Source organism: Polypterus senegalus, chromosome 4, assembly GCF_016835505.1.
Source record: "Polypterus senegalus isolate Bchr_013 chromosome 4, ASM1683550v1, whole genome shotgun sequence".
Classification (NCBI taxonomy): Eukaryota; Metazoa; Chordata; class Cladistia; order Polypteriformes; family Polypteridae; genus Polypterus; species Polypterus senegalus.
The window spans coordinates 170,926,351-170,947,385 of record NC_053157.1 but is presented as its reverse complement, the minus strand read 5'-3'; the positions used below and the strand labels follow the sequence as shown (position 1 = coordinate 170,947,385).

General features: G+C 39.4%; 1 pseudogene; it reads right to left on the bottom strand.

Annotated features, from left to right (window-relative positions):
* Nucleotides 1-623: 623 nt before the first annotated feature.
* LOC120528768 overlaps nt 624-21,035 on the bottom strand; it is a 39,350-nt pseudogene continuing 18,938 nt past the window's right edge.

The following is a 21,035-nucleotide window of genomic DNA, read 5'->3' as shown; positions in this document are numbered from 1 at the left end:
ATGCACAAAGATAAACATAAAAGAGCACAAAAGTTAACTCTTTACACAGCGAAACACATTGATGCTGAATGAGCGAGACGAGACTTCCTGGTTAATGCCGTGGAATCGAATTCAGTGCTCTGTCGCTGAGCCATTCAGCACACAAGAACTTAACTGTGTGCTCTGATTGGTTAGCTTCTCAGCCATCCGCCAATAGCGTCCCTTGTATGAAATCAACTGGGCAAACCAACTGAGGAAGCATGTACAGTAAGTAAAAAGACCCATTGTCCGCAGAACCCACAAAGCAGCGAAAAATCTGCGTTATATATTTAGATATGCTTACATATAAAATCCACGATAGAGTGAAGCCGCGAAAGTCGAAGCGCGATATAGCAAGGGATTACTGTACTTCCAGTCTCGCAGAGGGATACAAACAGGGGGACCGCGGCTGTGCAAACGAATGCCACAGGCCGGGCCACAGATAGAGAAGTTATCCTAAGAGGACAGGGGATTAAAGTACTTATTGTTATACTGTTCCTCCTAGGTTCGCATGGGAGTGACAGCAACATCGCCGGGGCCCAACCTTTGGATCCTCTTGTAGGAAGATGTCCCTTGCGGGGCTGGACGCTCCAAACCATGGTTTTTCACTGGGGAGGAGTACTGTGGTCTATGGCCAGGCCAGTCTTCCTGGCCAATACTCCCAGGCCACCAGATGGAGCTGTCCCTGTAGCATAGAGGTGCCCAAAATACCTGCAGGGAATTATGGACAATGGAGTTTTCATCCTCAGCCCTGCTGGATACCACAGGGGCCACTAGATGGAGCTGCAGGGAGGAGCAAAGAATATTTGCCCTATGCCCCGGATTCACGTCTGAGTCACATGGACAAGAGGAATGATGTGTTTACAGGATGAAGAAAAAGGACTTTTTATCTGACCCGGAAGTGTTCCTAGTCACATGGACAGAAGGAGTGAAACACTTCCAGGTCAAGGACTATAAAGGACTGTGGGAAATCCTCAGACGAAGAGCTGAGCTGGGTGGAAGGGTGGCAACGCGTCTGGGAGTGTGAAGGATTGGTTTATTGATTAGTTATTGTATTATTTAATGAGTATTGTGGAGAGGAGGGTGCTTTGTGCGCTATTGATTAATAAAAAGTCATTACTTTGGACTTTTATCTGGTGTCTGGCGTACTGTCCAAAGGTTCAAGGGAGCGATATCACCCCCTATCTGTCACACACCATTCAGTGTTATTTTGGAGAAATTGGGTGAATATGACTGAGAAACTTTGTTGAGATTTGAATGACCTATTCCTGTCAATATTGTTCTAAGTGTCTAATATTCAAATGTACTAATGACAAATAAAACTGCTGTGGGAGTCAGAACCTTTAGCTGCATGCAACTAAAGTTGTGAAATGATCTGCTGGATTTTATAAAGATGCTCCTTCAACATTTAAATTCTGGCAGAAGACTCATTAGTTTATCCTAGAATACCCTGATTAGAGCTGCTTATTAACTGTGGACATTTCAACAGTATCCTTCTACTCATTTGTTCATAAATAAAAATATGATAATCATTATGAACATTGACTGACCCTTCTGTACTTTGCTTCCATTCTTGCTATCTTTCTTAGGCACTTCATACTAGTGCTACATTGCCAGCCTTTCAGACAGGCTGGGTTAGTACATTGTAACATTAACAGCAGTACTGGGTCAGCTATATGAGTCAGATAGCCTCCTTTTTTGTCTATGTGTTATGTTTTCTTCCAAATACAATTAGGTGGTTGATGTGCTTATTACTTATATAATAGCTTCATCTCAGCTCATCTTCTACACTACTTTTTGTGGTGTTGGTCATAGTTAAAGTAGACTCAATTGTATTTAAATTTGTTTGTCACATCCAATGTAAAATTTACTTTGCAATTCTAATCCACCTTAATAAAAGAATAAGTGTCTGTGTATCTATCTGGTTGCTATGTCTCTGTTATTCCAAAAGGGGGCGCATCACAAACATTACTACTGCCTTTACGAATCCCATAGCAAATGGCATAAAACAGAGACATATGCATTGAATGGTGCACTGCAAATGTTAATACTGAGGTCTATATTATTACTTGTTCTCCTTCATTTGTTTCGAAGTAGCGTCTCCTTTGTGCCTTGAGGAGGGAATGAGCTCGATAAAACTTTCTATTGTTAGTGTGCTGCTTATTTCATCTATCTATGATGCAAATCTGTTGTATTATTTGCATGCTTTGCTGTGCCTTCAGCTTCTGCCCTTTTTACTTCACAGCAAGTTTCCTGCCTGTGACCCTTTTTACAACATTTTATTTTCCACAGGAGATTTTCTTATTTTTTTCCTATTTTTATAGATATAATCATGTAATTTATTGATTTTGAAGTATAAGACCTAAACTAATCCTATCTCTAGAGTTCAAAACTCAGAACCGTTAAGGTGGAAAACAAAATTGCATATCAGATCACGGTGAAATGCAAAGCATTCTAGAGGGAGAAGAATATCTCTTTCAGTAGCTGCTATTGTTGCTAATAGAGACTTTTTTTCAGAAAAGGTCAGGAAAGCACTGAGACATTAAGCCTTGGCATTTCCATTTATCTGTTTTCATGAATTACTTTAGATTTTTTCCCCACAGAGAAATCTTTCAGCAAAGAGTTTGAATGGTTTTAGTTCTTATCTTTTCACTAGCATTACATAAAAGCATGTTGGTACACTTGGTTTATTATCTGCTCCATTACTACAAAAAAATCCAACTTTAATTATTTTGAAAATGTTAGCACTTGCTGCTGTTTTGTTTTTTGCAATTTGTGCAAAAAATTACTTTTAGGATGGTAGTATGCTATAAATAGAGCAGTTTATTTAATACAATCTAAATATTGTGAGGCACACAGCAGTGGTTCACAGCTCCAGGAGACTCGGGTTGGATCCTGTCCTACATTGCCTCTGTGTAATTGTTCAATCTTTATAAATTTTATCAAGAAATTGTACTTTCCTCAAACACTCAGATTTTCAAAAAAGTAAAACTGTCTATTTACTAAACTCACATAATCCAATTGGAGGGACAAGGAGAGCTGGAACTTATTCCAACAACATTGGCATAATATGGGAAAAAGCCCAGGAGAAGGTGCCACTCCCTTGCAGTGTGTTCACTCACAAAATCACAATCACTCAGTTAGGCTAAAGTTTGCATCTTTGGAGCACTGGGTGGAAACTAGAGTGCCAAGAGTAACCCACATAGATACACTGAGAATGTGCTAACTACAAATTAAAACTGACACCATTATGTCACCAAAAACAAAAGCATTTTATGTAAACTGGAGGCTCTGTATTTTCCCATGATGAGAGTATATCCCATGTGATGAATTGGTGTCCAGTTTAGAGCTCATTTCTGCCTTCCACCTAAAACTACTGAAGAAAATAAACAAACTTTATTTATATAGTACCTTTTCTATACTGAGCACCATATCACCACACCATACTTTGAATCTACAGAGGTTCTGCTTAACCGTATGTGACAGGTGTCTGGTCACACTTACAGGTAATCTATCTTAGACACCATTTAAATATCTGACTATGACACCCAGTTTTATTAAGAGACTGGGAACTCCTGAAATTTACCAATAATAGCACAAAGGTTTCTTTAAATTGGGCACAATGAAAGACACAACAGTAATTTCAGGAAGACCAACAGTAACTTATATTACACCAGACAATAAGTAAATTAAAAAGATAAATGAACATAAACAAAATCTAACAATATCAGGTTCGAAATTCCCTTTTTTAAAAAAAGGAAAGCACACAGTCCACACTCTAAAAGTCCGTTAAAAACAAGAATTGGAGGATACAACCTTAATTGGTGCAGAGTCCATTTGCGCACTGTGTTATCCCAATACTTAGTCATTCAACTGTCCACGGATGCATCTTTTCACCGGACACTTGTTTCCCAACAGAAGTTGTGTCAAATTGTTGAATCCCTGTCAGCGTCTCTTCGTCGTTCCCTTTTTTCCACTCTGGGCTCCTTGTGTTGCTGTGACCTAGGCACGCCTTATTTCTTGTCTGCCAACTTTGTTTGGTCCTTTCATATGGCTTCCCTCTCTCGGTGGACCCACAACCGGCGTCTCCTTGTGGAGCTGTCTCTTCCTCTCTGAAAGTAAATGTTGCCTTCCTTGTGCCTCACGTCATGCCAGCCAGGTACCTTTGTCTGCTTACGAGCCCCTGTGTTCTGTCTGAGTGTCTTGGCAGCGTTCTTAGTGGACCGTTCCTTCCCTTTTCCTTCTTCTTGCCAGAGATTATATCTCCTTCAGTCCCTGCAATTATCAGTTCTGGACAACCAGATTAAACAATGGCATATCTAAATTTCCTGGGTTTAACAAATAATGAAAACACAAGTTAACAAAATGTATTGTTACCAACCATTAATGAGTACAGATCTGCTGTTTAGAAACCAATATTGTCAAACATGTTAATTGCCAAGTCAGGTAATTACAGAAATCCTCCAAGGAAGGAGCAGTTCTGTTATTACAACTTTGTATTCTTTATAATTTCAACCAGCCAAAAACTTCAAAGGGGTGACTCTTTTGCAAGACAGTAAATACCGATATCCTGTAGACAACCATCACAATAATCAGTTACAGGTTAACCCAGGAAATTTGCCTTTAACTTCTCGCCTCAGTTCAAACAATGGGTGCCTATTGCCTGTTCATCTGCTGGGCTTTAAATGTAATATTTGCATGTTTCTTTTCCTAAGGGAGAAATGGAATGACCCAGTGTACAAAAATGTCCCCCTCTGACAAGTATTTCTTACAATTTGAGCACAAAGATTTAGGGCTCATGGTAAATAAGAATGCACAGAACAAACCTGCATCCTTTTAGATTAAAGAACAGCGTGATAGAACACCAAATTTCAGATTATAACCCTTTGCAACACTGTGATGGTTGATTCAATAAATGAATGAAAGGATTATGTAACTATTGTGGACTGTAGCTGGCAGTCCGGCTCCCAAAATCCAACACAGGCATACTCAGACACTAGTATAAAAGCACTAAAGTGTTTTTATTAATGGGAAATGCTTCCTCTGTAAGTGTTTCCAACCTCATAGCCACAAGTTACAGTCACCAAAGTACACAGCAATTCTTTTGTCTGTTTTCTTCTTTGTCTTTCTCTCCCTCTCTTTGCCTCCTCCACCCCATCAGCATGTGTTGTCCTCTACATCCCAACTCTGGCTCCCTGAATGAATGCATTTACTTATTTTGGCTGATGCCTTTATAAAAGGCTTCTTACAACATTTATGATACAATTAGTTACATTTATTTTGATTTTCCAATTGGGGCACAGGCAGGTTAAGTGACTTGCTCATGGTCACACAGTGTCAGTAGCAGGATTTGAACACACATCCTCAGGGTTTGAAGTCCCAAGCCTTAACCACTACACCACTGTCTGCAGTGGGCTTCCTTTATGTTGCACCCAGGAGTTCTTCCGGTGAACCCAGAGATATCCTATGTCCTAGCTGGAGGATCATCTTTGAACAGCTGCTCAAAGTAGCCAGACCAGCGTGTCACAACTGCAGTGTCATTCATAAGGACCATTCCATCAGCAGCCCTGATTGTGACTGTTCAAGGAACAGATTCGGATGTGCGCAATGCTTCAATTCATCTGTAAGTATGACATGGGTCACCAGACCACAAATGGTGTGTTCCAGATACAGACAAGACTTGCCATCAAGCCATGCGCTGCTACTCTTCTCGATGATATACAAGGTGCCCTGCGAGATGAAACACCTCCTTCTGGGAGCAGCGGGAGCACCAACACAATGTATATGTATGTATGTATGTATGTACGTATGTATCTATCTATCTATTTATTTGTGTGTGTGTATATATATAAATGTATATAGTGGGGTATAGCCAGGACACAGACAGGTAGACATAATGTTGATCACCACACACACGATTATTTACAAATAGGTGCATCAGCCCAGTGCCACAGCACCAATCACCCCTTCAAGTCCAGGCCTTCTCATAATGCCTTTCTCTTCTCTGGTCCGCCTCCACTCCTCTCCTCTGAGCTCTGTCCTCTTCCACCCGACTCCAGCCATCGAATGGAGGGAGGCAGCCCCTTTTATGACAAGACCAGATGGGCTCCAGGTGCTTCCCGACACTCCTCTGCAGACACTCCCCTGTGTGGCGGAAGTGCTGGCCGTGCACCTGGAAGCACTCCGTGTGTCCCCAGTCTTCTTCCCCCCAGCACTTCCAGGTGTGGCAGAAATGCTGAGGTCCAGGGCTCCGAAGGCAGCAGGGCGCCCCCTTGGCGGCAACTACGGGTTCCTACAGGGTTGTGCTTCCAAGCTCCCTACCCGTGGTCCCCAAAGCAACCAGGGCGGTCGCCCCCCACATGGTCTGGGGAAGGTGCAAGCCCTACTGGGTATATATATATATATATATATATACACAAACTGGAAGTGACGGCATGCCTTGGTAAGTTTGAATAGATGCAGAGGAATCTCCCGTGGGCAGAGCACAGAGATGTGTGAACATTATACATACACATAGTTTAACATATTATTTCTTTTCACTTTATCTTTTCTGTACAATGGTTACAACGTTCAATTCATTGTTTTGGTCAATGTGCAGCCTGTAAATATCAATACCATAAGTACTAAGTTAAAGTAATCCATGATTTAGTGTATACTGCTTTTGATGTAAACCCTCCAAAACTTGTTAATGATACAAGATTAAAGATGTAACATTTAAATCTGATTGAAGCTGCCATTTTAAAATTATATTAATACCCCAAATTCCTATTATTCAACTAATTACCTGTTTGAATTCAGAAGAATGACCATCAACAAAAGTCAAAGTCAGTATGTAGGGCAAGTAGGAGTTAGTCTACAGCACAAATGTTTTACTTATGTGAAATTGTATGTAGAGTAATCAAAAAAAATGAGCTCCAGTGAACTAATAATATTTGCTCCAGTAAAAAAAACAGTAACAAATATTGTATACAGAAAAGTTCTTGGTAAGTTACTTAGCACATTTTATACACCTGACTAAATGATGCCACTATATCCGAGGCCCATTGTCTTTTTTCCCAGGCAAACAGAGAGGTAGCTTATAATACCAGTAATGGCACACTGCACGATAACGTGCAGTGAATACACTTGAGTTGAGCATTTATAGTTTTCATACTCTTTATCTGTACGTTTAGTATTCATTTTCTCAGAGATTGATGCGCTTGCTGCTTCCTGAACAGTTCTTCTTTTCTCCGCCCTAGCGGCCTGCTTCTTCTCTTCTTTCGTAGGCATCTTTTTGCGTTAAAATTGATTAAGTCAGTGTTTTTGTTGCAATTACTTAGTACGTTTTCCATAATTTTTCACTTAAACTGGCACTTAAGTCTTCAGTCTGCCTCAAAAATTGTTTAAAATATGAAGAAATAGTGGAAGTGACAGCGAAGGTTTTAAGGATGAGAATGGCACCCATACACATGCGCCGCATGGCCACCCTGCTGGCTTCTGCTGAGAATTGATTCTACAATAAAATAAAAATAAAAAGAAGAATAACCTTAGAGGTCGAATATCACCCCGAAAGCGGATAGTAGACGTCACATTGTGTACCAAATTTCAGGTCAATAGTTACAAACGGTTTGCAAGCTACGGGTGAATTAAAATCCTAGACAGACAAACGGACAGCCACGGTAGCGTATTATATAAGAAGATACAGTATATAAACCATTTTACCAAAATTTTATTGCAGTAACTCAAAATCGTACTCAGTAGTTTGTATGGCCCCCATGTGCTTGTATGCATGCCTGACGACGTCGGGGCATGTTCCTAATGAGATAACGGATGGACCGAAAAATAATGTCCCAGAATTGTTCTATTGGATTTAGGTCAGGCGAGCATGGGGGCCAGTCAATGGTATCAGTTCATTCATCCTCCTGGATCTGCCTGCTTACTCTTGCTACATAAGGCCAGGCATTGTCGTGCACCAGGAGGAACCCAGGACCCACTGAACCAGCACTGGGTCTGACAATGGGTCCAAGGATTTCATCCCGATACCTCAAGGTGTCATTGTCTAACTTGTAGAGGTCTACATGTCCTTCCATGGATATGCCTCCCCAGACCATCACCCACCACCAAGCCGGTCATGCTGAACGATGTTACAGGCAGCATAACATGCTTCACTGTTTCTCCAGACCCTTTCATATCTGTCATATGTGCTCAGGATGAACCTCCTCTCATCTGTGAAAAGCACAGGGTGCCAGTGGTGGACCTGCCAATTCTGGTATTCTATGGCAATTGCTAATCGAGCTCCATGGTGCCGGGCAATGAGTACAGTGCCCACTCAAGGACGTTGGTCCCTCAGGCTGTTTCTGATTGTTTGGTCAGAGACATTCACACCAGTGAAATGCTGGAGATCATTTTGTTGGGCTCTGGCAGTGCTCATCCTGTTCCCCCTTGCCCAAAGGAGCAGATACTGGTCCTGCTGATGGGTTAAGGACCTTCTATGGCCCTGTCCAGCTCTCCTAGAGTAAATGCCTGTCTCCTGGAATCTACTCCTTGCCCTTGAGACTGTGCTGGGAGACACAGCAAACCTTCTGGCAATGGCACGTATTGATATGCCATCCTGGAGAAGTTGGACTACCGGTGCAACCTCTGTGGAGTCCAGGTATCTCCTCATACTACCACTGACACTGGCCATAGCCAAAAGCAAAACTAGTGACTAAACAATCCGAAAAGATGAGGAGGGAAAAATGTCAGTGGCATCCACCTGTTAAACCATTCCTGTTTTGGGAGTCGTCTCATTGTTGCCCCTCTAGTGCACCTGTTGTTAATTTCATTAACACCAATGCAGCTGAAATTGATTAACCCAGCCAGATCCACCCCCTCGCTACTTAACTGACCAAATCAAAATTCCAGAGGTTTCATTGACTTAATGCTATACTCTGATTAAAAAGTGTTCCTTTAATTTGTTTGAGCAATATATATTTGGGCTGGGAGTTGAATAAAAAAAAATAATTAATCGCATAAATGTATGTAATTATTTGAGATTAAACACATCATTTAAACATGTAATTATAAAATTAATACATACATCATTAAGTAAATACACACTGAATCACAAAATTAATGTAAAATCAACACAGGAATTAAAAGAAAAATGAATGGCATAGTTTAAACTTAAACAATGACCTTACATCTGAATTGTTAACAAAGTACTACTTGAGCAAGTACAACCTGAATTTGAATGCCTTCCTAAGAGGCAAGTTGAAATGAAGGTAATAAGAAAATGAGGCCAATATATTAATTCTCAGATTGGCATAGCATATGAGACACAGATGTGTCAAAGTAAAAATTAAACGATTGAAATGACGGATGACTTTGAATGTACTGCTGAAGATTGATTTAATTAAAAGAATATGCATCTCTTAAATGGACATACATTAAAACTTGTGTTAAAATTTTGCAAATACTATACACAATTGTTCATTACTGTAAATGACGTGGTAAATATAGTCTACACAAGTGTTTTTTAATTGGTGCATCATGAAGATAATAGTGTAGTGTCCTTGCGTACAGACCTGAGAAAGACGTGTTCCTCAGGTGGTCGACACTTGTTGAGGTACAGTTAGGTCCATAAATATTTGGACAGAGACAACTTTTTTTCTAATTTTGGTTCTGTACATTACCATAATGAATTTTAAATGAAACAACTCAGATGCAGTTGAAGTGCAGACTTTCAGCTTTCAGTGGGTTGAACAAAACGATTGCATAAAAATGTGGAACAACTAAAGTATTTTTTTAACACAATGCCTTTATTTCAGGGGCTCAAAAGTAATTCGATAATTGACTCAAAGGCTATTTCATGGGCAGATGTGGGCAAGTCTGTCATTATGTCATTATCAGTTAAGCAGATAAAAGGCCTGGAGTTGATTTGTCAAAAGTCAAGAGAAAATGTTAAAATGGGAAAAAATTACATAGATATTGGATGGTGGATTTCTGGGTGATTCCACATTTTTCATGTTTCTTAATTTCCCTGTTTCAGATATACAGTACAGTGATCCCTCCTCAATCGCGGGTGTTGCGTTCCAGTACCCCCCGCAAAAGGTGAAAATTTGCAAAGTAAAAACCATATGTTTATATGGCTATTTTTATATATTTTAAGCCTTTATAAACTCTCCCACACTCTTATAAACATTTCCCTCACAGTTATACAGCATAAACCCTTTGTATTCTCTTAGATATTAGATAAGATTCGTTGAAATTATGTATGTAAACACACTGTTTATATATAGTAAAACCTAAATATTATTTTAAAGATATTGAGCGTTTCCGATATCACATATGTTACAGCCATTACGATTTACAGGCCACCAGCAATAAATGTATACAATGCTAGAAAAATTGTATACAGTAAAATGTGTGTACATTGACACTAAACGTATGTACATGTACTAAGTACTGTATGTAGAAAATTAATTACGGTTACTCACCAACAACGACACGACGACTTGTCCGATAACAATGAGTTTAGTTTAACTGCACAACAAAGGAGAGCGTTACAGCTCTTCTAAAAGAGCCTCTTCATGCGACTGTGTAGCACCACTGTTCTTGTTCCGGCAGTCTTCAATCTAGATCCCTAAAGCAGATTCCATCCGGACTACCGCCTTATTACATCCACTTACAATTCGTTTTGCGCCCTGATTAAAGGACACTGCGGCCGTAGATCTTAAGTTCTTTTCCTCCTTTTTAAATAAAAAGAACTGTGGACTCATTGATGCTGTAATGGCGTCCTACAGCGGTGTAGCTGTTCCCTTCCTTCAACATATCCAAAACTTTTACCTTTTTGGCAATCGTTAGAATCTTCCGTTGGCACTTAGGCACGGCCCCTGAAGCAGTAGCAGGAGCAGATCGTTTTGGAGCCTTAATGAAGGGCTTGACTATGCAGAAAGATAAACATAAAAGAGCACAAAAGTTAACTCTTTACACAGCGAAACACGTTGATGCTGAATGAGCAAGATGAGATTTCCTGGTTAACGCAGCAGAATCGAATTCGGCGCTCTGTCACTGAGCCAATCAACACACAGTAACTTAACCGTGTGCTCTGATTGGGTAGCTTCTCAGCCATCCACCAATAGCGTCCCTTGTGTAAAATCAACTGGGCAAACCAACTGAGGAACAATGTACCAGAAATAAAAAGACCCATTGTCCACATAAATCTGCGAACCAGCGAAAATCCGTGTTACTGTATATATTTAGATATGTTTACATATAAAATCCACGATAGAGTGAAGCCGCGAAAGTTGAAGCGCGATATAGCGAGGGATTACTGTAGCATTAAAAAGGGGCCTCCAAAGCCATCATCCTGGTACCATCTTTTCACTACTGTTTGGGGTTTAATATTAAAGGAAGCAACCAAATGATGGCCTGTAAATTGTTTCTTTATAAATTGTTGTATTGGATGGGTGCATGAGTCCTGATATTTTTACTGTATAGTGTACATACCTACTGTAATGAAGCAGGACGTTTATCTGTGTTAATAGCACAAATTATACCACAGAGGTAGGATGAGATATTGGCAGTACTTTAGAACAGTGGCTTTAATGGCTTGCTGTGATGCACTATTAGTCACTTATTGTTATGTAACACAAAGCCTCTGTTAAGCTCATTTTAATTAGAAGTAAGTGGCTAATAGATGCACTGTATGTAGTCTGTATTGTAAAGAATCATCAGTGCTTTATAAGTCTTTTTAACACATAAGATGTTGTTGAATAGCAGTAAGTGACTGATACTTAGATACAGTATCTCCCATTCTAAAGTGTTACAGACTCATCAATAGAATTTCAAAAGAGATTGAGGTTAAGACAGATTATTGGAGGCTTCTGTGAATGTGTCAATTGAAGTGCTTAAAGAATGGTATCACTTATGGCTACACCAGTCATTGACATCTACAATAAAGCCAGAATAAACAAAGAGAAGGAATGATGCTTGAAACTCATCAGAGTTTTGTTACCACTATTTTTTTTTACATTAGGTATAATACAACATATAACTATTAAGACTACCATATTGGAAAAGTGGTTTATGCTGTTACTTAACAGCTACAGGAGACTCTGTTAGAATCAAGACTAGTTGTTGCATGGAATTTGCAAGTTCAAGTACTGTGGTGTTTCCCACATCTAAGGGGCATGCCATGTGGTTCAGTTGGTGACATGTAGTAAGTGGTTTTGTTTTTGTGAGAATGAACCCTGTGATGGATAGATACAGTATGTTGACTTAATTCAGGTTAGTCCTAAGGTCCACTGTCACCAGCAATTAACCACTTAGGGGGCACAACCTCTTTGTTTTGTGTCCTCACATGGAGTTGCTGGCCATGAACAGTGAAAGGGTCATATTACACAGCGGGTTGTCGTTCTCTCTTTGACCAATTCTATAACTGCTATGATCAACTTAGTTTTTAATCTCAGGTCTTACATTCTGAGTTTTTACGAGAACATGACATACACAGGTAAATCAGTTTAACTAAAGGAGGACTACTGAATGGGTAGCGTCACTATTATATGTGGAGGCATTACACAGCTAATCTTATTCACTGGCAGATCCCAACCTCTAAATGGTGGCTCTATACAGCCCTTATGCAAACGTGAGTGTATATCAATGGGTCTTTTCTAGAACTGGTCATTGCCAATCTTTCCAGAGAGACTTTGGTCCCCTGAGATCTTGAAATGGATTAAGCGGATTCACCTGAAAAGTGCTACTACTACTTCTAGTGCAACATATTTCAGAATGTTATGAATTATAAAAACCTATGATGACCAGCAAAAGATAAAATGTCACGTTAGTAAAGGAAGTAAATGCTCCTATGTGTTTTGCAAAGCTGCCTATGTAAAATCTTAGTTGTGCTTACTGGCAGCTTCTAACAGTTAACGTTCAAGTGGTTAAACAGTCCCCAATTAATTAAAGCTCACTTGTTCTACTAGAACAATCTTTTAGGCATGTCCTGAATATCTTTTTCCACCTCAACATCATCCTTCCAATGGCTTCTAGGAATTAAGGCAGGTTCAATAGTATTGTTTGCCAAGTCAGGAGTATTTACATAAACCTTTTCATTTACTCTTATTTTTTCCCTTTTACCTAATAAAAGGGTTGTGTAAAATGTTGAATGCAAATGTAAATAGAAAATAAAGTGAAAATAATGAGCAACACAATAAAGTATGCAAAATTGCATATTTTCTGGTCCATATTTGACGTTACTTAAATCAAAACTAAGAGATCAAATAAGTGCCATGTTTATACAGGCAGCCACATAAATTAGGGAGAGCTGTGTGAAATAAACATTGTAAGAAAGGCGCTATAGCTCCCAACCCGACACAAATTGACACAGCGGCACGGGTAAAATAAATAAACTATTTATTTTTCTTCAGCTGGAGGGCACGTCTACCCCATAATCCCTCCAGCCACAACACACTCCCAAGCACTAAACAACACCAAAACACTCCTTTCTCTTCCACCACCACTCCTCCACAGCTTTGCCCTCCTTTCACCCAACAGGCGGTTGCTGGCTTCCTTTTATCAGGCGCCCGGAAGAACTCCAGGTGGTTGATTGCTGACATCTGGCTGCACTTCCGGATAAGGCTAAACCAGTGCCCAAAAGGGGCCAGCCGCTCCTTTTGCAGCACCCACTGGTGGCACCTGCGGAACCCCATAGAGATGCACTGAACTCCATCCCCCAAGAAGCTCTGGGGGAGTCAGAGGCACTGCTGCAACTCAGGGAGGCTGCCATCTAGCGTCCAGGGGGAGATACTGGGCTTACCACCCTTGTCACCCTGGCAGATGTGGTGAAGGGGCATCCCAGTCAGGCATGGGCCCCGGCCATTCGTCACAACATATGTGATTTTTTCCTGTCACTATTTAGCTGAGGAATTTATTAAAATAATAAATATCTCAGAAACTCTCATTGTGATTATACATAACTAGAAACAACATTGTGAGATCAGTATTATATTTATAAAAAAATGAAAGTATTGATGAAATACCTTAACAAAGAAATGGCTAGTAAATATTTTGAGCTTCATTACTCTTTGCTGTCTGAAAAATTAATCTTCGCAACATTCACATTTTATATTGTATGTTTAATTCCAGCCCCCTAAAGAAATATTTTGGGTACTGTTGCCTTGCATATCTGTTCTGTCTCATTCTTCTTTATCCTCTGCCTTCTTTTAAATAAAAGGCTTTCTGCCGCATCAGTGTTGTGACACAAAAGACTGTTACTGTGTTTTTTTTTCCATTTTGGCTCCCTCTGACAAGTTCCTGTGGCATGTTGTTATCAGGGGAAGAACACAAGCTATTGAACAATGTGACATGTATGCAAACATGCTGACTGAAATGACAACAGAAATATCTTCACAGCACAAACCAAGAAGCTGTTTGCTAAACAACACACCAAGCCTTGGATCTATAACAAAGTTTACATCATTATCATTAACCAGAAACCCTACATAAAGGTCCTGTTGAGTCAGCTTCAGATCTGGTTCATTGCTTCACTTAATAGGCTGTCAATGCTTCTTCTCAGGCTGCAATGATTTTCCTTTGCAGTCAAGTACTACTGTGGCATCTTGTGGAAAAAAAGCAGTTGGCACCTAATAAGTTTTTACTGTTACAAAATCTGTGTTTCGCATACTAAATTTACAGAACTGTACAGATCTACACATCTACCCACATGGCAACAAGACTGTAGAAAAAAAACCAAAAAACTGTTATTTTATTCTGAGCAATATGATTAAATCTAAAAAGTCTGGTATTTCTTACAAGACAGATTACATTTAAATGTTTATTTCCTACAAATAAATAATATTTTTCTGTGTATGTGAGCAAGTCTTAGACATATTTCTTGGTTAGTTTCATGAGAGGACCATCCATTTCCTGAATCCACTAAGCTCACAGGGGCAACAATGGAACGGCATTTGGGTCTATCACAAGGTGTGATCGTGCACCCACCCATATTCATTCATACCAGGCTAATTTAAAATTGCAAGTGAAAACAACATACATGTCCTTGGAATGTAAATGAGAACCGCATCGCATATTTCTACATAGACATTTGGCCGAGCCAGGGGTCGGCAACCTTTTTAAAGCAAAGAGCCATTTTATCCTAAATATTTGACCCAAGATTTACAAAGAGCCGCAATGTATAGAGAAGGAGGTTTGAAATACGATTTTTTAACATGATATGGGTATATATGCATTTAACACAAAAGCAAAACTTCAAGTACTTATAGGAAATAACAAAAAACAATGTCATGAGACAATTGACACAGTATTTCCATGGACTTGTTTCATGTTTGGTGAGTAGTTGAAAGTCTTCAATTTGAAACATGATTCCACAAGCTTACATCATTAAGCTGACTTCTTATCTTGCATTTGATATCATTCATGTTGGAAAACATCTGCTCGCAAGAATAACTGGACCCAAAAATCATCAACATTCCAAACACTACTATTTTGAGTTGACAATAATAGTCTGGAAGGCTGTTCGACATTTCAAAAATCAATTAGTCCTCCTTTCGACAGTTGGAAAGTTCTGTCCATTAGTAATTCATGGTTAAAGTCGCCTTTTCTCTTTCCAGTTTTTCTAGTTCCACTTGTAAGGATGTACATTTTGAAGACCAGTTGCTATCAGTTACACTTCCAGTAGTTTCCAGATCATTTTCGAAATTAAACAGAGTTCAACTTTTCAAGTCTCCTGCCAACAAAAGTAATTTTGTTTAAAGAAGGTGACAAAACCTTTATTTTTACCCATCATTACTGGATGCTCCATCTGTAGTGATAGATACCAATTTATTGATGTCAACCTCCCTAACAATCGAAAATTCCAAAATTGCAGAAGAGATATCTTCTCCTTATGCTTGTCCTTTAAGAGGTATCGAAGCCAGTAATTCTTCATGGAGACCTTTATGGGGAACATGCTATCCCAGAAGGCTAATTTGTGCTATTTCCTTCATGTCACAACTCATCACATACCAAAGAAAATACAGATGCCGATTTTATATTATTAATCTGTTGATCTGTCACATTCTTACCCATCTTAATGATTCTGTCGTGAACAGTATTTGGCAGATAATGGAGTGTCTTTAATATTTTAATTATATCTACCTTATTTTTCGAGTCAGAGTAGAGATGTTCTGTCAAATTTAAAAAGCACTTTTTTACATATTCTCTATCTGTGAAAGGATTTCTATGATATGCAATCTAACGAGAAACAGCAAAACTTGCTAATTGTTGCATATTTTGCTTTAATTCTGTCTGTGCTTTTTTCTTTTTCTAAAAGAATTTTTTTTTTGCAAATGCATCACAAATTGTTAAAAAGTGACGTTTGAGGTTTGATTTTTTGTTATTAAATAATTTTTCATGCTAATTAGATGTGATAGAAGAGCCGTAGAATTTTGCATCTCAGTTTTAAATCACTTGGACGTGTAACAGTGTGACTAACATTACAAAATTGTTCAGTTCTGTAGTGATAGGCTTAACCCTTAACCCCCTAGTAACTTTCTTGAGTAAAGTTCGTTTGGCTCTGCAGTCATCTGCCCATCACTCTCCACTTCACTATTTTAACTGTGCAGAGCGAGCAGTGCAAAATGTATTCACCACTCCAAACTCAGTTGGCTATAGTATGTAAAAAGGAGAAAATATAATAATGTTTACAAAGACCTGGGAAGGCATGGTGATGATTAACCACAAAAAGTATATGAAAGAATTGGGAATCCCATTAAACGATGAAGCGTACATCCAGTCTCGGGTGCTGTTAAAAACTCTGGAGAGCATATGATTTGACCGAGATATAATCTTGTTGAACAGAATGACTTTGAGGAAGATGTAGATATGCAGTTAAGTGGTTAAACACAACAGAGATGCATGACGGACCGCCTGATTCAGATACAGCTAAAGAAATATCTAAATGAAAAATAATAATATTAACTCTTAAATAAATTAGTTATCTTTATAAAAGTATTATCAAATAAAAGTTGAAGACATGAAAATGTGAATGCGTCTGTCATTCTGGGAAGACACGCAGCCACAGTCAATAAGGCGCATTTGGCTCGCGATCTGCAGGGTGCCGACCCCTGAGCTAGACGTTGAAGTCAGGGCTGTAGAAACACCTTCTATATACTGGTTCTTACAATTTCTCACCTTGCTTACATCATGACATATCATGACATGGAAAATAGAAGCCTATTATGACAGTAGTTGGCGCAAGGCATAAACCAACCTTAGACTGATGCATACACTCACAGTCACTTACACTGGTGTATGCCAACATTATCATTTAGCTCAAAATGCCCAGTGCTTAATGTTTGCTTTAGAGCATTTTCAAAATATAGATCTTTTACAGCTTCTTTTTTGCCCTTTAGTGTGACTAACAGTGGTTGATAGTTTGAGCAGTTATTGGGAGTTTTTTGCTTTAGAACACTAGAACAATCTAGACGAGAACAGGCCATTCAGCCCAACAAAGCTCGCCAGTCCTATCCACTTATTTCCTCCAAGAAAACATCAAGTCGAGTTTTGAAAGTCCCTAACATCTTACAGTCTACCACACTACTTGGTAGCTTATTCCAAGTGTCTATCGTTCTTTGTGTAAAGAAAAATTTCCTAATGTTTGTGTGAAATTTACCCTTAAAAAGTTTCCAACTGTGTCCCCGTGTTCTTGATGAACTTATTTTAAAATACAAGTCTCGATCCACTGTACTAATTCCCTTCATAATTTTAAACACTTCAATCATGTCACCTCTTAATCTTCTTTTGCTTAAACTGTAAAGGCTCAGCTCTTTTAATCTTTCCTCATAATTCAACCCCTGTAGACCTGGAATCAGCCTAGTCGCTCTTCTCTGGACCTTTTCTAGTGCTGCTATGTCCTTTTTGTAGCCTAGAGACCAAAACTGCACACAGTACTCAAGATGAGGCCTCACCAGTGCATTATAAAGGTTGAGCATAACCTCCTTGGACTTGTACTCCACAGATTGTGCTATATAACCTAACATTGTTAGCCTTCTTAATGGCTTCTGAACACTGTTGGGAAGTTGATAGCTTAGAGTCCACTATGACTCCTAAATCCTTCTCATAAGGTGTACTCTCGATTTTCCGACCGCCCATTGTGTATTCAAACCTAATATTTTTAATTCCTATGTGTAATAATTTACATTTACCGACATTAAATTTCATCTGCCACAAATCTGCCCAAGCCTGTATGCTATCCAAGTCCTTCTGTAATGATAGAACGGATTCCAAATTATCTGCTAATCCACCTATCTTGGTATCATCTGCAAACTTAACCAGCTTGTTACTTATATTCCTATCTAAATCATTTATATATACAAAGTATTAAAAATAGCAGCGGCCCTAGCACTGACCCCTGTGGAAAACCACTCTTAACATCGGCCATTCTGATGAGGTTCCTCACACCATCACCCTCTGCTTCCTGCGTCTGAGCTAATTCTACACCCATCTAAAAACATAACCCTGAACTCCCACTTCTTTTAACTTGATGCCCAACCTCTCATGTGGCACCTTTTTAAATGCTTTCTGAAAGTCCAGATAAATAATATCATAAGCTCCACTTTGATCGTATGCTTTTGTTGCAACCTCATAGAATTCCAACATGTTAGTAAAACACGACCTCCCTCTTCTGAACCCATGCTGACTGTTCAGAATAACTCCTGTCCTTGCCATGTGTTGCTCAATCTTATCCTTAATAATTCCTTCCATTAATTTTTCTGTGATACATGTTAAGCTTACTGGCCTATAGTTGCTTGGATCTGCCCTGTCACCCTTTTATATAATGGGATGATATTTGCCATTTTCCAGTCCTTTGGAATCTTTCCAGTGCACAGTGACTTCCTAAAAATATGTGTCAAGGGTTTATATATGTACTCACTAGCCTCCTTAAGAACACGAGGATAAATATTATCTGGGCCAGGGGCCTCATGTATAACGCCATGCGTAGAACTCGCACTATAACATGACGTAAGCACAAAAGCCGAAATGTGCTTACGCACAGAAAAATCCAGATGCAGGAATCTGTGCATACTCCAACTTCCACGTTCTTCTGCTACATAAAGCCCGATTAGTGTGAAAAGTAACGCTCATGCACGCGCTTTATGTAACACCCCAACTCCTCCCAGAATTACGCCTCTTTGAATATGCAAATCAATATAAATCGCCCTTAAGCTCTGCCTTCTGGGAAAAGCACGGGGGAAAATATAAGAATTTCAGCAAATATCAAGTGGAGGCAAAGGAAAAACATACTATTTGTTCAAATAAACCGTGGTATAATCAACAAAAGGAAGCTGATCGAGTGACATAGCGTGTTGGAGAAACTTGAAAGCTCATGTTCACAAAAATCGCACTGTGCCGGAAATAAAAAAGAAGTCACATATCAAAGTCGCCGTGAAAAGCCGAGTTGTAGCCCACTGTCTGAGTGTCATATGAAAGCTTCTTAGGGTACAGAGAAAAAAAGGCACACGGTGGGGTAACAGCACAAAATATCAACTTCAATCTCGACATTTCCACTTTAATCACGTAGTTTATTTTGTCATTAACACTAGAATTACCAGAGCCTACGAAAAAACTCGTAATTCCGTCCCACCTTAAACTGCTTCTTAAATCCCTTCACACCTCTCCGCCAGCGTCCTTTGTTCTCTAAATGTGCTGATAAAGAGAAGCTAGGAGCAGCCGGCTATTCCATCCCCCACCAATTTAGAACGTGCACGAACTCTCTCAGCTCATGCCTTGATTGAGTATCTGGGAGTGAAGTGGAGTTTTAGAGTGGAAATAATAGATTGATGTTTGGAACACACGCATTTCATGTCTGTTCCGTTTCTACAGTAATCTGTGTCAACACATTGTTAAAACAGAAACTTTTTTTATATTCTAGTAGTAGATGACAAAATGTAGGCATAAACTATATAATGTATGAAGCCTGAAGTCCAAATAGCAAAGAAACATTTTCACAAGAATAACACAATTGCACTTTTATTCAAACATATAACTGCAGAAAGAAAAGCCGCCTTAACATGCGACATTGACACCAGTTTACTATAACTGACTCCGTGGTTCAATAGATACAGCCCCGCTTGAATCAAGGGTGACGGGTTCGATCCTGCGCCTCCCTTTTGAGAAGTAAACTGTTCTTAGTCTTACTGTTTTAGAATAAAACATACATTTGATTTCAGTCTGTAACAGCCGTGCAATTTATGATCTTTGTAAAGGTTAGCTTTTTTTTTATTCACTTTTCACTCTCTCAGTCGCGTTCAGAATCAATCCATACAACCCCATCTGACACGGCTGTTTTCACTAAAGACGCGCTATAGCTCTGCAGTGTACCACGATGCATACTAACGCCCCGGTTCTGACACACAAACGCTGGCGAAGCTGCCTTCTTCAGATCTCACCGCCACTTGCTTTTTTCAGTTTTATTGAGTGTTCCTGCCAGTCCCCGCATGTTGCTGTATGCTTTTTCTTTTGCACCCCAGGACATGCAGAAGAAAGAATGGTAAAGACCAACTTCGGCGCTATATGCAATCATCAGACACTCCCCATCTGCCCGTGTCGCTCAAACACAGGAACATATATTGGTGTAAAAGTATAACAAAAGTGCACTTTTATTCAAGTGCACTTTTTCCATCGCCTTTTCCTGTAAGAAGCAGTGTACACACTTCTCTCTATGCTGTGGTTTCTATTACACACCTGAAAGAAAGACAATATATGTGAAAATATAATCGCACTAATGCAATATTATTTGAAAACGAACAGCGTCAGATCGGGTGTGAATTTATGCAGGAACTGGAAATTCTCTGATGCGGACCTTCCCCCAGGGAAGAAAGTACAGTGTCAGGTGCTCATTCAGTGTAATAGAAACCATAGCACAGAGAGGTGTGTACACGGCAACAAGTACACGTGTCGTAAATGTAGGAAGGACGGTCCTTGGGTGTGTGGGAACTGTTAATATTTGAATGTGATGATTTTATATAGCACGGAATGAAAATCTGCACTTCTTAGCA